Raw genomic sequence first — 17,312 nt, forward strand, 5'->3', positions numbered from 1 at the left:
TCAGCACTTCTTGAAGGTAAATCTAGTGGTGATGAACTCAGCGGAAATTTTTTTTAAAGAAAGTCCTTATCTTGCCTTCATTTTTGAAGGACATCTTTGCAGGGTTAACTATTCTTGATTGCCAGTTTCTTTCAGCACTTTGAATTTATCCCATTCTTTCCTGTCCTGCAAGGTCTCTGCTAAGAAATCTTCTGATAACCTTAAGGGGTGTTCCTTTGTATGAGATCGATTTTTTTCCTCTCTTGTTTTAAAACTTTGAAAAATAATTTTTTTCTTTGATTTAAGTAGTTTTATTATAATGTGTCTTGGAGAAACTTGGGAAATGGGAAATGAAATTTGGGATGACCTTTTAGTCTTGAAGTTGGATGGAGACTGAGGTCTCTAATGTTGCAATTTTGGTGACATCACTCTGATGACTTCAAATAAATCTTCAGGGAAAAACAGTTTTTGAGGCAATGTGTTGGTTTAAAGTTGAAACAGATGTGGCTCCAAGCTTCAGCAAGAATTTGGTAGAAACTATAAGCTAAATATACAAATAGCTGTAATGTAATGTAGACATTGGGGCTTCCTAGGTGGCTCAGTGGTAAAGAATCTGCCTTCCAAGCAGGAGACGTGGGTTTGGTCCCTGGGTTAGGAAGATCTCCTGAAGAAGGGAATGCCTACCCAATTCAGTATTTTTACCTGGGAAATCCCATGGACTGAGGAGCCTAGCAGGCTACAGTCCATGGCGTCACAAAGAGTCAGACATGACTGGGCGACTAAAGAACAACAACAATGTAGACATTGCAATGGTACTAATAAATAGTTGTGAAAATCCTGGAGGCAGTAATAATTTGTCTGTAGTGACAACTTAATCCATTCTAGGCACTGAGTAATCACAGATTAGTCACTGCCAGTTTATGTGTCAGGGACTAACATTGTTCCCATTGCACAGATGAGGCGACTGGCTCTTAGAGAAGCAATTTGTCCAAGGTAATATTTCTAAGAAAGGTAGAGCTTGGATTTAAACCCAAACCTGTCTGACTTTAGAATCATGATTTTAACCACATCTTTACTGTCCTTTTTGTGAGACACCTTCTCTGATATGCCTGGTGTTATGATATGATGTCACATACACTGACACTTTAATAGATGCATATAAGATGAAACTTGTAGTCTCATAGGTAATACTTACATATTCCATATTTTCATTCATATTCTAAGTGTGTAGTGGGTGCAATGAATTTTCTTTCATAATTTGGAGTGATTACTTTCTCCCAATAGATCTCAATACATTTGGAAAGCTGTCCTATTCCATTTCAAGTACAATAAATACGGAATTTTTCCATAAGTTTAATCTCATGTTGTTATTGTCTCCAACACTAATTCAGTCCGCAAATCCCTTATTGACCAAATATCTCTTGGGCTAGTATTTTCTATAGTCTGCTTGAGCATCCAAAAAATGTAACTGGTACCAAGTAAAGCAGGTCTTTCCAGACAACACTGGTGAGAGCATCCTATTAGTGGTAACCTGAAAGTTTCCTAGCATTTCCCCCTCCATTACTATATTTCTAGCTCAAATTTTCTACATTATCCCCAAATTCACCACTGAACTCAGTATTACAAAACTATGTGCCTATGACTTGAGTCAGTACCTGGTGTAATGGATACTGAAGAGCAGGTATTACAAGGAGTCATCATGGGTCTTCATCCCCACTTTGCTGAGGTAGATACAATACAGTGCCAGAAGGAAGAGGTGGCTTTGTAGGGCCCCTCCTACTTTTCAGTTTTAATTTATCATTGTTTTGATCATGAGTGACTAGAGAGACTGAGACTTAATTCCTTCACACTGTGTTTCTAGAATGTAAAGAAATGGATAGAGCAATAAGACATTTGCTGCTGCTGCTGCTAAGTCGCTTCAGTCGTGTCCGACTCGGTGCAACCTCATAGACGGCAGCCCACCAGGCTCCGCCGTCCCCGGGATTCTCCAGGCAAGAATATTGGAGTGGGTTGCCATTTCCTTCTCCAGTGTATGAAAGGGAAAAGTGAAAGTGAAGTCACTCAGTCGTGTCCGACTCTTAGTGACCCCATGGACTGTAGCCTACCAGACTCCTCCATCCATGGGATTTTCCAGGCAAGAGTACTGGAGTGGGGTGCCATTGCCTTCTCCAATAAGACATTTAGTTTAGGAAAAATTGAATGGGCAAAAGTTTTGAGGTGGGAGAACTTAGAGAAGACACCAGAATAGTTTTCCTTTCTGTTCTCTTGGCGTACAGAGGTTCCATGAAATAAAATATTTGCAAATTTATTCAGGACATTTTAGAAAGAATTATACAGCAAATATCAGGTGGTTATTGTCTTACTTATATATTTTGTAAAGCTGAATATTACCCACTCATGTTTAAGTAAAAACTACCTAGAACAATGCCTTATATACAAAAGAAGCTTAAGAAATTTTTATGGAGAAAATAAGTAAATAATGAGAAAAGGGAATTAATGATTAATATGGGATGTTTTTCTATCACCATTATACATCAGTTTATAAAATATACACCTCTTTTGGAATTTCTCATTGTGATCTGTTTTGTGTTTCATGTAAAACAAAGGTCACTGAGGCCACGTTATATTTCTAGAGTATTTCAAATGTTATCATAAGAAAACAAGCAATTTTATGTAGCTCAAAATTTTAAAGATAAAAACCACTTCCTTTATAAAACAAACAAATCTGTTAAAACTGAGTACAACCAGAAGGCTTTCAGGCTTATCTTAACCTCTTATTATATCAAAAGATTGAAAACTGTCAGATGTCTTATTATGTAAAACTAATCCATGCTGTATGAATAAAAGCTAAAACATATGGGGGAAAGTATTGCATTCCTAGGACCAGAGATCATGCATGAAAGCAAATGAGCATTAATCAGGGATTAATTTGCAATGGAATGCTATAAAACTTAGTAAATGTCTCCAAAACACATGAGTAAATCTTAATTATTTTTTCCTAACCAAAAATTAATTTACATTTGAACTGGTGAAATTGGGCTTATCTACCATGTCACTCATTTTGAGAAAGGTGTAGTGATATTTTGAGTATGTAATTATGAGTCTTAGAATATCTGACAATGCCGTAAAATGTAAAACACATATATTTTAAAAAGAAAAAAACAACTATTTTCAGGTCTTGAGGTGGTTACTTTTAAAACCACCCATTGCTGAAGACAGATGTGGGATTTATAATATTGAGTCTTTAAATCCCTTAATATTTCTCAACTTCCCATAGATTCTTAAAAAATTTAAATAGAGATCATTAAAATTCTCTAGAAAGCTACCATTACATTTTTGTAGGCATTTCTGTGGTACTAAAAATACACTTTTAGAAAGAATTAATACTAACATACAGATATTTAAAACTTTCCAATTCCTAATATAACTAGGCTAAAAAAGTCATTTTCTTACTGATACAATAATTTAGACTTAATCCCCTTCAGAGGAAATAGGTTTTCAATGTAGATATATGAGAGAATAATGTTGCTTTTTAAAAAACTCTTGAAGTCTTTTGTTGGCTGAAGATATTTCTAAGTAGAGCAAATCACTAGATTTTTTTGGAACAATTTTACCATTAGATTATAGAAAGAAACGGAAGGATGCCTAAAGAGTTTCAGGAAACATGACCCTTATGGAACAAAGGTCGAGTTGGGCTCAGTAGATAGAGCCTTTAGGGCAACACATGGCATGATGAGATTACTGATACGGGAACTACAGCAAAGAGATTTGTGCAAGAGCTAATGAAAGAAGGCAAGTCCACATGGGTAGGGAGGATATAGTATGCAGAGGAACCTCCAACACTAGAAGACTACAGTCTCTACTACCCTAATTGATTTCAGAGATCTCATCTTGGGTCTTCCTAGGTGATATTAGTGGGAAAGAACCCACCTGCCAATTCAGGAAACTTGGATTCTATCCCTGGGTCAGGAAGATCCCCTAGAGGAGGGCACGGCAACCCACCCCAGTATTCTTGCCTGGAGAATTCCATGAACAGAGGAGCCTGGTGGGCTCCCATCTATAGGGTCGCAGTCGGACAGGACTGAAGCGACTTAGCATGCACACAAAATCTCCTTTTATTTCCTTATGCTTATGGTCAATGAAGAGACTATCACCTGTTGTAATTCATGCGAGTTTTTAATATTACCTATAGAAGAAATGTATTGTTAATCAATACACTTTCTTTAATACTTATTAACATTTTAAAATATCTTGTTTACTTGAAGGAACCCGAGATTCCACTTGAGGAGTAACGTAATAGTAGAAATCTGAGATTTGGACTCTCTATTCAGTCTTATTAACTAGCCCAGCACCATAGCCACCGTTTCAGGTGTATATGACATTTTCCCCTTGTAGCAAAATCTCTAAACCACATAAACTAGAGATTTTACCCAATAGACTGTGTGAACTCCCTCATATCAAAGCCTGATGCCATGCTAATTTTTTTTAAATAAGAGAAAACAACTATAAATACAGTTGTTCTTTGTAAATCTAATTCAAGATTCCCTTGTATGGAGAGAAAATAGGGATGTTTATGTTTAATGGAGGTTATAATAGTAACTGTCAGATGTAGACTAACAGAAACTGTTAGATAGATTTTATGTGGGAAATAAAGTACTAACAAATAGCTTTAGGAATTTGCAAAAGAAAATAGACTACTGCAATACAAAACCAAGAAACAAAGAAACTCCAGCAGAAATAATTAAATTACTGTGGGTAGTAGTGTGAAATATTCTTATTTTTCTATCTAAATTGTATTTGTTCATATGAACTATTGAGATAAATACATCTATCCATGTGTCTGCAAAGAAACATAAATAGGTCAGCATGATTTGGAGGCTCTTCAAAGCAGAAAATGCAAAATAATTCTTTTTTTTTTTTTTTTAATCTCCTGTATCTCGCAGTTCTTACCAGACTTAAAGAGAATGAACTTGAGTAATAGCTCTATTAGAGCTCTTTTCCAGGAGCCAGTTCCTGTGGTCTCTCTGGGTCCAGCTGCTGATGACTCACAGAGGAAGTGGTAGAGATTAGGGTGTACGGGGGAAAAATCAGAACAGCACAAAAATAAAGCAAATCAACCAACCATTACCTTTTGTGCCAAACAGAACAATGGCTTAACTACTGTGGTTTAGAATGATCCGTCTTATTCCACTCATTTATGCTATTCCTGTTGGAAGGACCACCAGGAAACCTGTGAACCACTATGGAACACACACCGGAATCCATGGCACATCTCAATTAATATTCCCTCCTGACTCAACTAGAACAATGAAGAGCATCAAGCAGTTTAATCTCCGGCAATAATTCCTTTTGTCAGGTTGAGAGGTTTCCCCTTGAATTAGGTTTTAAGATCGGATTTTCAAAATTAGTTAGTTATTCGACGTATTGTAAAGTAGAAAGTCCACATTTTATAAACACATGCATACATCTAGGTAGGATATAATGCAGTCGGTGTTTTTAGTTGAGGCATTGCTGCTGTTGGTAATTTTTACTTGCTCTGAAATAAAATCAGTCTTTTATTAGCAAACAATTGTAACTAAACTCACAGTTGTTAAAATTCTTTCAATTTTCCTTAAAGTGTCAGAAATGTAAATGGGCCCTTTAAATCACCCAGTAGAATTAAATTTGATCAGGAAGATTTTTAAAGACTACCTTGCACACTCTTAGCTGAGTTGCTGATGCACTGAAACATTTCATGAATTAAAAACATGGCATGTTCTCAAGTGTTTATGAACATATGTAACATATATGAATACATTTATTTTAAGATGATTGTCCCATTGTTCTGTTTAGCCACAATGAACTACAGAAACTGACTAACGTGGGGAGCCACTTAACCCCTTATCGACTGGCTAAAAATAAACAAAACATAAAGTTAAAATCATGGGTCTATCCTGAATACCAATAGATTATTTATCATTTTTATAATATACAGAATACTAATTAAGGACTGAGTGTTCTTTTTATGATCAGTTCCATTTAAGGAGGTGGTTGAAAAATTATCCTCAAATTATACAAATATTAGAAACTGACTTGAGTGTTTAATGGGTGCTATTTCTCTGATAAAAGTAATTGCAATTTTCTTACAGCACCTTATGCTTAGGTGGTTTAAAATGAAGTTTGTAGGACATTTTCTAAAAATTAACTTCAAAACATACTTTGTTGTTTTACAATAACATACTAGCACAAATTTTGTTGTCAAGACACTTATATAAAATAAAAACTTTAAAATGAGTGAAATGATTTGTAGATAAAACATTTTTATTTGTTGACATGAATAAGCTGAAAAGAATATATTTTGTCAATTAAAAATTTGTTGCTAGAATTTTAAAGCAATGCTTCATTGACCTGATTAAATTCAAGATATTATTTTACCAAATCAAAAAAATTAATATTAAAAAATTATTGCTGATTATTTAAAATGGCTGACATAAATCTGTTTAATTGTTATCTTTCAAATGGATCAATATTCTTTATCATATTACTGACACAATTGGTTGTTGAGTGTGTGTTCTTAAGACTACCACTAAGTACATTGTAGAAACAGAAATAACTGACCTATACATCAGACACAGTATTTACCCACATTCCTTTGAGCAGTAAAAATCATCTGAGAAATTTTCTGAAACTAGAAAGCCAGCTCAATCAAAATTTTAAGTAAAGTCTTATTTGATCAGCAGTGAGGAAACATCCGTACACTAGGACATCATTTCACTGAAGTTTAAAAATCAAATAACTGGAGTTTTAATGCGACTTCCAGTCACACTTACTCCAGTGCAAAGCACTGACCTAAGGTCTATGTGAATTGGTTGACCCTGAATACTCTTCATTAAAATTCTCAAAGCAACATTTACAAAAGCATGTTTAATTACCCTAATTCTCTGAATGTACCAAGTGCTTCACATCCTCATCTGGTCTGGGTCTCAACAGATCTCACCAAGCTTCATTAAATATGTTGTGCCTGCCTACTCTTTGCATGGACAGAGGAGCCTGGCAAGCTATAGTCCACTGGGTCACAAAGAGTCAGATACAACTGAGCATGCATGCACACGCTCTGGTCAGCCAGTGTCTCATTTTGGAAAGAGAAAGAATTAAACTGGGCAATTTGAGACCTCCTGGTGGTCCAGTGATTAGGACTTTGTGTCCTCACCACTGTGGCCCCAGGTTCAATCCCTGGTCTGGGAACTAAGATCCTGCAAACTGCACAGTGCAGTCAAAATAAAAAGAAAGAACAAAAACCAACAACAATCAAAACTGAGCATCAACTGTGGCCATCAAGCAATACTTTCTCTAAGGAGACTGAAATGGGGATATGCATGAGTAGGTAATAATGCATGAGAAGTGCTGCACTAATGATAGTGTTTATTCAACAAATATTTATTGTGCACCTACCATGGGGAAGGCATTGTTCTAGGTATTTACAGTCTTAAAAAGATGTGACAGTTGTATAAAATCAAGAGAAATATTATTCTATAATGTTTAGTGGACAGAAATCATCAGAATGACAGTTTTGTACCTGCAAAGATGTCAACTGCATAGGATCTAACTATATTTTTGTTCATATTTATTTTTAGAATAATTGATGCATAGCTATAAACAATATTATTATAATTTATACAGAAAAATAAATATTTACTTCCTACCACAAGATAATTATCAGATATTTTTCTAAGACATAATTTTCACTAAGATATTGGCCTTCTCTCCATCACGTTTTCTTCAAATAATTTTGCAGCAAACATGAGAATTCACACAATAGTTCCTTTGAAGGCAAAACCTACTACATATTTTCTATCCTATACTTAGTACAGAATCTTAATATTTAATAAAAGTATTGAATAAAATTACATTCCTACATAAGCTTATATATGGGTTCAGGAGTATACCTTTTTGCACATATGTGTGTATTTAAGTTCACATATATTTAAACACGTTTTACATCTCAGTATATTGAATGAGCAAAGGATCCATTGTCTACAACAGTGGTCAATAAACATTTTGGAGCAAACATTACTTTGCTTGATTAGGCCAAATGCTTACAAAAATGACTATTTTGTTTTAATATGTATACCTATTAAATTGGGCTAATATATTTTATTGTTGTCTATACCTATTCATTCTATGAATGCATAAAAGATACTCTGAAAGTTAGAATGAAATTCATCCAGAATAAACAAAATTTTTAAGTGTCTACTTTTTTATTCATTAAATGTTACATCTTAATTTTATTACTAAAGTGATATATGATGGGAGCAATGCCATTTGCTCTTATTCATTATTTCAATTTTCTTAGTTTAATAATTTGAAATATAGATATTTATTAAAGTCCTAGTTTTAAGCTCAGTTTACTTTGTTATCTGCTTAATGATTATTATGATCATCACCAAAAAAAGATACTTCTCAAAGACAGATAGTCCCAAATAGAAGAAGAATGCTATTGGCCCTTATTACTAAGTCAGGATGCTAATTTTGCAGTACTATCTTCAATTATGACAATTTTTATTTAAATTCACTAACACTTGCATGATGAGTATATTCAGCAGCATTTTCTTTGCAGGAATCTTATAAAATCACTTGTCAATATTGAGGGCTAGCTTTGTTAAAACAAACCTGGTCCACAAACCCACTTAAATATGTACTGTATGGAAATACAACAAAGGCAAACAAATGCCTTGAGGATTCCTTGATACCTCTGTGTTGTGAACTCCTCTCCTGCCTGGACACATTGCACATGCATATAGGATCTGGCCTCTGCGTGAGCCCTTGACACAGCACAGCATGAGGACAGGGATGTGGTTTACGACACTGGAAGTTCAATATATTTTTATTTTTAGATGAAATGTAAATATCACTTAAATGAATATTTTGTTGGCTTACTTCAAGGATTGTCTATCCCTTCTAGGTGGATATCTATACAGTGGATATAGATGGATGTCTGTACAGTCCATGGAATTCTCCAGGCCACAATACTGGAGTGGGTAGCCATTCTCTTCTCTAGGAGATCTTCCCAACCCAGGGATCAAACCCAGGTCTCCCTCATTGCAGAGAGATTCTTTACCAAATGAACCACAAGGAAAGCTCAAGTGAAGTGAAAGTTGTTTAGTGGTGTCTGACTCGTTGCAATCCCGTGAACTATACAGTCCATGGAATTCTCCAGGCCAGAATACTGGAGTGGGTAGCCATTCCCTTCTCCAGGGGATCTTCCCAACCCAGGGACCAAACCCAGGTCTCCCACATTGCAGGCGGATTCTTTACCAGCTGAGCCACAAGGGAAACTCAGGTGGATGTACCTCACTTCAAAGACCCTGGGCCTCAGTCATTGACAATGTCAAGCTCACAATGCCTATCAAATAAAGAATGTTAAATTATTTTTTATAAACATTACAATTTTTGTCAAAACATTCATTTTCTTCATTTTAGTGAACTCAAACAGGTAAAAAAATTCAATTGAACCTAAAATAAATGTTTGTTTACTAGAGCCAATAAGTATATTTATAAATACTTCCCGGGATATGACATACTCATCATTCTATCAACTATTGCTTCTTATACCTTATCTCATCTCTTATATCTTATCTCATTTATAATTTGCAAAAATGCAATTTTAATTACTAAACCAACTGTAAGTTGAAGTGTTTCTTAATAAATAAAAATTCTCAAATTTGAGGCATTTCTGTGTTTTGCTCAGAAAGAAATATTAAATTTTTTTCTTATTTTATCACCATATTATATGGCATCTATTACTGCTATAATTATTAATATTATTCTTTACTTAATTTACAATTAGTGAATTGATATAAAATAACTTATCTAAAAATTATATATTTTACTGCTTACCCAATTATCTGCACATTATCTTTATAAAAAAACAAAAACAAAATCCTACACATTAAATATTTAATTCCTCTAAGTTATCTGCAATAGCTGCTGTGCTCACGACAATTTCTAATTAATTTTAAATGGCATTTAATAGCCATCGTCACCATTGTCCAACAAGTACAGATGAATTAGGAGACATAATGCTTGTATTATATGAGGAGTGGCCTGTTTAAACTCTCAAATTAAATCCACACTGTAGTCAAAACTCATTTGATGTTTGCATTTTCTACTTCGCAGACGACACAGTCTCAAAAGGCAGACTAGGCTAAAGATGTGTTGGACAACTCTATAAGTACAGTCTCAAGACTCTTGTCATCTTAGCTGTCTAAATTACTTCAACAGAGCTCAAGGGAATTTAAAGAGGAGAAATGACATGACAAACAATTATATTCTAACACTCTATTTATAACAATGCCCTTTCAGATTATTGTTCTTCCAGACTGACACATCACTGTAATCCCAGAGATGAACCAAGGGACTTATAGTTAGATCACGCACAGCTTGTCGGCAAAGAAAAAAGCACGAATGAAGAGCTGACATTCAGGAAATATAGAGCGACTCAAGGATAAATTCAGCTGGGATGAGCTTAATTTATCAATGTCAATAACAACGGTGAACACATCGCAAGAATACATGCATATTAATTGAAAATAATTCAGATTAAATCACTGCAGTTTGACATTTTGAGATAGGCACTTTATCTTTTTAAGAAAAAGAGCACTATAAAATCTTTAATCTGAAAACACATCTTAATTGCATGTTATCACCTCCTAATTGCTTCTATATTATATTAAACATTTTGCTAATTACTAGCCTGATCATGGTGTAAATAGCTTGAGGCAAGAGCTCACATGCTGCTGAAGTCTACCAAGCACAGGAGGGCCAAGAGGAAGTTCAGCACTTGGTGGATTCATGGGCTTGTACCTTCTTCGGGGGCTGTCCACCTCTAACTGAGCTCTCTGGTGAGGTAAAGAGATAAAGACACACTGATGAAGATCAGAGATGTTTATTCATCTGTCATATTCCAATATTATTCTTGGGAAGTGTTCATTCCTTCTGATACAACAGATGTTCTCTTTCAGGTAATGGCATGTCAGTTTCTGTATGACAAAAGAGAAACAAAAGGTTGCATCTACTTTTTAACCTTATCTTTTGGACTTTATCAATCTAAGGTGCTAGTATAGCAACTCCTTATATGGAATCTTTGGCCAATAGAGATGGACAAGTTTTTCCATATGTTAGAATTTAGAGTTCTTCCTCAAAGTAGTGAATAATGTAGATGGGTAAAATGTCTGTAATTGGACGGCAAATGCTTTTCTGAGAAAAAAAAATAACCAAAAAAGTGACTATGTTTTCCCTATCATCAAAACTGCATGCAAGCTAAAAGATAATAATGGATTTTGGGGGTTTAAAAAGTGAATCAATGAAATGATGTGTTTTTTGGACAGTATGCTTAGCAAAAATGCTCATCAACTCTTTTTCCTCCTTGTCTTCTTTTAATTCTTAAATAATGTCTAACGTTCTCGAGGATTTAAGGAATTGGGATAACTCTACAATGTATTTTCAGAAAAATATTTGCCAGGACAAAATAAAATGCTCAAAATGTTCCAAACTGTTTAATACGTGTATTCTACTTCCAAACATTTTTCACGTGGAATTCATAGTAGAAGAATATGTTTTGGAAAGTTTTCCGTAGTATATTTATTTTGGCTAGTTACCAAAAAAACAAAAAAAGAACAAATTCTGTGTCATTCTACTTATGTGAGACACCTAGAGTAGTCAAATTCATAAAGACAGAAAGTACAACCATGGTTAGCTGGGACAGGGGGCAGGGAGAGTGGGGAGTTGGTGTTCAGTGGGTATAGAGTTTCAATATGGGATGATGAGAAAGTTCTGGAGATAGATAGTGATGCTCATGCCACATGAATGTGAATTTACTTAATGTCACTGAACTATACACTTAAAATGACTAAAATGGTAAATTTTATGTTATATTTATTTTGCACTTTTAAAAATGTGCCAATAGAGCTTAATGTCTCTTTTTTGTTGTTGTTATTTCTTCCCATTTTATTGAGACATAAGCACAGAATAAGTGAGGCTTCCAAGGTGGTGAACTGGTAAAGAAGCCATATGCCAAATGTAGGAGATACAGTGTCAATCCCTGGGTAGAGAAGATTCCGTGGAGAAGGAAATGGCAACCCCGGGAAATCCCAAGGACAGAGGAGCCTACCAGGCTCTAGTCCATGGGGTCACAGAGTTGGACATGACTGAGCACCTGAACACACATGCAGGCACTGGACAAGTTAAGGATACAGCATCATGATTTGACTTACATCATGAAGTGGTTATCATAATCAGTTTAGTGAACACTCGTCATCTACTATAGATACAAAATTTTTCTGTTTTTTTCCTTGAGAGATGATAACTCTTAAAATTTACTTTGTTAACACTTTTCATATATAACATACAGCAGTGCTAATTGTATTTATCATGTTGGACATTACACCTAGTACAAAACTAATTGAGGAGGGCATGGCAAGCTGCTTCAGGGTTCTTGTCAGGAAAATCCCTTTGACAGAGGAGCCCGGTGAGCTATGGTGCATGGGATTGCAAAGAGTCCTACAGACTGAGCACGCATGCACACACAATACTTACTTATCTTATAACTGTGCTGCTGCTGCTAAGTCACTTCAGTCTTGTCCGACTCTGTGCGACACCATAGATGGCAGCCCACCAGGCTCCCCCGTTCCTGGGATTCTACAGGCAAGAACACTGGAGTGCGTTGCCATTTCCTTCTCCAATGCATGAAAGTGGAAAGTGAAAGTGAAATTGCTCAGTCGTGTCCGACTCGTAGCAACCCCATGGACTGCAGCCTACCAGGCTCCTCAGTCCATGGGATTCTCCAGGCAAGAGTACCAGAGTGGGGTGCTTATAACTGTAACTTTGTACTTTTGAGTGCCTTTATCCAAGTCCTCCTCCCACTTCACCTTTGGTAGCCATAAATCTGATCCCTTTTTTATGTTTGTTTGTTTTTGAAGTATAATTGACCTACAACACTGTGTTATTTCATATTACATGACATAGTGACTTGATATTTCTATGCATTTCAAAATCACCAAAAACTTCCATTGCAAAATACATGAGTCAAAGTTATGAGATGTACAATGTGGGGAATACAGTCAATAATGATATCATATCTTAGTATAATATCAGATCATAGCTAGATTTGTAGTGATTTTTATCATAGCATTATTAATTAGACTAGTTATGAAAATGATGATGCAAGAGAAAATTATGCACACTGTGATAATCATTTGGGGTCCTCTTCAGTATATGATTCTCTTTTCAGGAACACAGTAAGTCTCCATCTTTCCCTCCCTTTGAAGTTAGGTATAGTCATGTGACATGCTAACCAACTTATGGATTAAACTGTGTCTCCCCAAAAATGCATAAGTTGAAGCCCCTAAGTCCAAGTGTAATTTGTTTTGGAGACAGTGCCTTCAGGGAGGTAATTAAAATTAAACAAATTTAAGGGCAGGGCTGTAATTTGATAAGATTAGTGTCCTTATAATAAGAGGTTTTATCCCTCTTTCTCTCCTCTCTCTCCCCATACTCACACAGAAGAAAGTTCACACTGACACAGTGAGAAGCCATCCACAAGCCAGCAAGTGGAAGCCAACTCTGCTAATGCCTTGATCTTGGACTTCTAGTTTCCAGACTGGTAAAGAAATAATTTTCTGTTGCTTTGTCTACTCAGACTATGGTATTTAGTTATATCAGCCCAAGAAATCTAAGAATTCACAATGGGCAGTACTACATGAGTGAGAAAAACAAGTATTTTTGGTTGGTTTTATTGTTTTAAGCTCCTGAATTTGGGGAAATTTTTGTTACCATAGCATAACCTAGCCTAGTCTGATTAATACAGCTAGTTTTGCTTATCTACTTTATAGAATATTAGGTGTATAGTAAGCAAAAATATATTTCCTAATATAAAAGAAGAAACAATAATTTCATTATCATTAAAGAGTCATCAGGAATAAGCTAGATAGTTACTCTCATATGGTATAATAAAATAAGTGGTTTAATTATTAGAAAACTTTAGTTAAATTAAACCATACCTTATTTTCTTCTTAACAGTGCTTTGCTTCTTCTCTCCTGTGTGTGTGTGTTTCGTAAGTTCTACTTTGCATATAAACTTTTGCTTTGACTACATGTTTTGCTTCCACTGTTACTGATATAATTGACTTAAATGTTTGCTTCATTAATGCTTTGTAAAGACTTTTGAAAGTGATTTTTCTGATTTCTGTTGTCTTTTTTAATTTGGCTACACTCTGCATTTTGCCTATTGGCTTCCATTTTGCCATTAGTATTTCTTTAATTTGCTGTGTTTGCCATAACAAAATACCAGTCTGTGTGGCCTAGACATTTCTTTAATAATTCATAAGATGAAAGATTGACTTCAATAAAGAAAGAAAAATTAACAAAGAGGCAGAAAATTAATCCCTTCTCTTTTTATTGAGTGATATTTGCTGGATCTTTCCAGGTACTTTATTATTTTGTTTTCTCTTTAGTAGTAACAGCTTAATGCCATTCCAAGGACCTTTTTAACATTGACCTCTTCTGCTTGCTTTCAATGCCTATGGTACACCAGTCCCTGGAGACTCAGAGAGTAAAGAGTCTGCCTGCAATGCAGGAGACCTGAGTTTGATCCCTGGTGTCTGAAAGATTCCCTGGAGAAGGAAATGGCAACCCACTCCAGTATTCTTGCCTGGAAAATTCCATGGATGGAGGAGGCTGGCAAGCCACAGCCCATAGGGTCACAAAGAAACAGACACAACTGAGAGACTCTCACTTTTACTTTTCATGGTACTTAATTTAATGGGAGAAAAAGGCATGACCTAAGTTTGTGATTGTTTTTCCTTTTCATTCCATTTGTAAGCAGTTTGTTGTCATCATCTATGTTCACTTATATCCATTTCTCCCACCAGTCCTAACGTATAGTTTCCTATAATGTTTATCATACTTCATTCTCTGTTATGTTTCATTTTACAAGGAATTATAATACTAAGGGTAAAGTAAACAGAACTAAATCTGTAGCAGACGTCAATAAATATTAGTTCTCTTTTGCTTCCATTCTCCACTGTAAAATTATGGCAAATTAGTTAGAAAATTGTTTTCTGTAGTCAGTCAATTTTATCATATCATAAGCCATGATTAAATCATCTCTTTTACACCACAAGTCTCCGATATCTCTTTGGAACCGTATCTTTTATGATGGTTCCTGCCTTTTTTCTTTCCTTTTTCTTTCCTTCTCTTGTTTCCTTTCGTTTTTTCTTTTAAAGCACACTCTCTGAGATTTTGTGAAATTCTGTCCTGTTTAAGTTTTTAATTGGGGCATTTGACAGACCAAATAACTGTTCATAAATGTTTTGCATTTCTATTTCTGTGTACTGAATTTTTCTTCAGCTATGTCTTAACATAGATAAATATCTTTAGGCAATCTTTTGATGTGGTAAGATGTGGACTGACCTTTCAACTCTGCTATCATGTACTGACTCACCTCAGAATGTGCAACTTTGCAGAAGAGTCTGTTTAATAAATTTACTTCCTATTCCTAACACCACAGCGCACATATTTGCTTGAATATGTTATCTCATCCATATTCAAATGAAATATCACAATAGCTAGTAACTCCTGATAGAAATGATACTAAATTGTAAAATATGGTCCATTAGCTGTGTTCCAAATGTATAAATAAAAATATACATGGATATATATTTAAATAGTGATTATAATAATAATATAAATTATGTTAAGGACATGTAGCAGCAGAGGCTATGCTCTTCTGAACAGATGACTTCTCCTCAGAGCATACTGATTAGTTCATTTTTCCTAATGAGATTTTCATTTAGACAGAAGCTACTCCTTACTTCCTTCTTGCTCCTTTTTCTAAGCTAAAGCTGCTGTCTACCTTTTTTTTTTTTTTGAAAGATAGAGCAATTTTATCTAAAGAGAAATTTTGAATCTTTCAACCTGGCTTGAAAGAAAAGTACATGAGGAACTTGTCAATATGGGAAAATAAAATGATTCTCAAGTAATTACAGAGTTATTTTTCTAGAATTGTATTATTTTAGCATGGAAAAAGACTTGAAGATCATCTGAACATTTTTATTCTACACAGAATAAAGATGAGGCAAAGAGAGAATTAACAACTTGTCTAAGATAGTCAAACAGAAATATTTAGGCCTGATGAAATGATTTAATCACCATTTGTTTTCTCATGTACTGTCTGGAGGGAGCTGACCTGATGTCATTTCCCACCACTTATACAACTTGAAGAGAAGCATTGTAAGATGTATATAAACAGTAAGATTCACAAACCAGCTCAAGGAGCATGAAGTTGGCAATACATACATGAAAACAAGATATTAGCAATTATTCAGAGGTATTAACACAGATTAGAAGTCGTATTGCCTTTGCTTCAAGCTAAAGAATTTCTGAAGACCTTAATTACCAGCAGTTTCATAGACTTCTGTGAGTCATTCCAAAGTTTTGGATATTTTTCTTTTTCTTTGAGGTAGGTATATAAATTAGCATGTTAAATGGCATAGCTTTGCTTAAAACCAACAGTGAATTTTTTTCCTCAATTTTTAAAGCAATGTAACTAATGTTTTCCTACTGTTAAAGTCATTTCTCTTTCCTCACAAATTGGAATTTAATCTTTCTAAAACATTACTTCCATTATACCAACTCTTTTGCTTTTAAAAATCAGAATCTCCCCATTACACACAATATAACCAAAATTTCCCCAGGCCACACAAGCCTATGGAAGCAAATGAGATCACATTACCATTAATAACTGAAATAGCACTGCCTCATAGCTTCACATACATTGCTCAGGACCTGAGCCCCTTGCAAACCATACAATCTACCCAGATATTTCTGGGTGTCCCCAGATAACGTTCATTTTTGCTCAAAACAAGTTCACTTTCACTGGGCATGGATGCTACCCTGCTCCCATCTATGGTTCTCCCATTCTACTTCTCTTATTCCCCAGGCCCACAGACAGCGTAAGCTCACAGCTCCTTTGAGCACTGCAAGAAGCTAGATGCTATAAATGCAAACCAAATGTCATTCTCAAATTAGTCCTGCTTAATCATATCTTCCTTGCCACTTTATTCTCCTGCTGGGAGTCCCTGCTAGTCTGAAGATCATGGAAGATGCCACAGTGCAGGCAGGCACTGCTGATAGTCAGATACCACCATCACTCTGTTGGACTTGCCTTTCTTGGGCACCACCACCAATGTCCTATAGCTGTCAAGCAGTCCAAGACCCTGCGAGGGTCTACAGTAAAAATGGCACATGCTACAGCCCTGGATGGATTACTAGCTATACTGCTCTTTCCCTAAAGATGT

The sequence above is a fragment of the Giraffa tippelskirchi genome, chromosome 2 (assembly GCF_054371585.1).
Source record: "Giraffa tippelskirchi isolate mGirTip1 chromosome 2, T2T-mGirTip1v1.2.pri, whole genome shotgun sequence".
Lineage (NCBI taxonomy): Eukaryota > Metazoa > Chordata > Mammalia > Artiodactyla > Giraffidae > Giraffa > Giraffa tippelskirchi.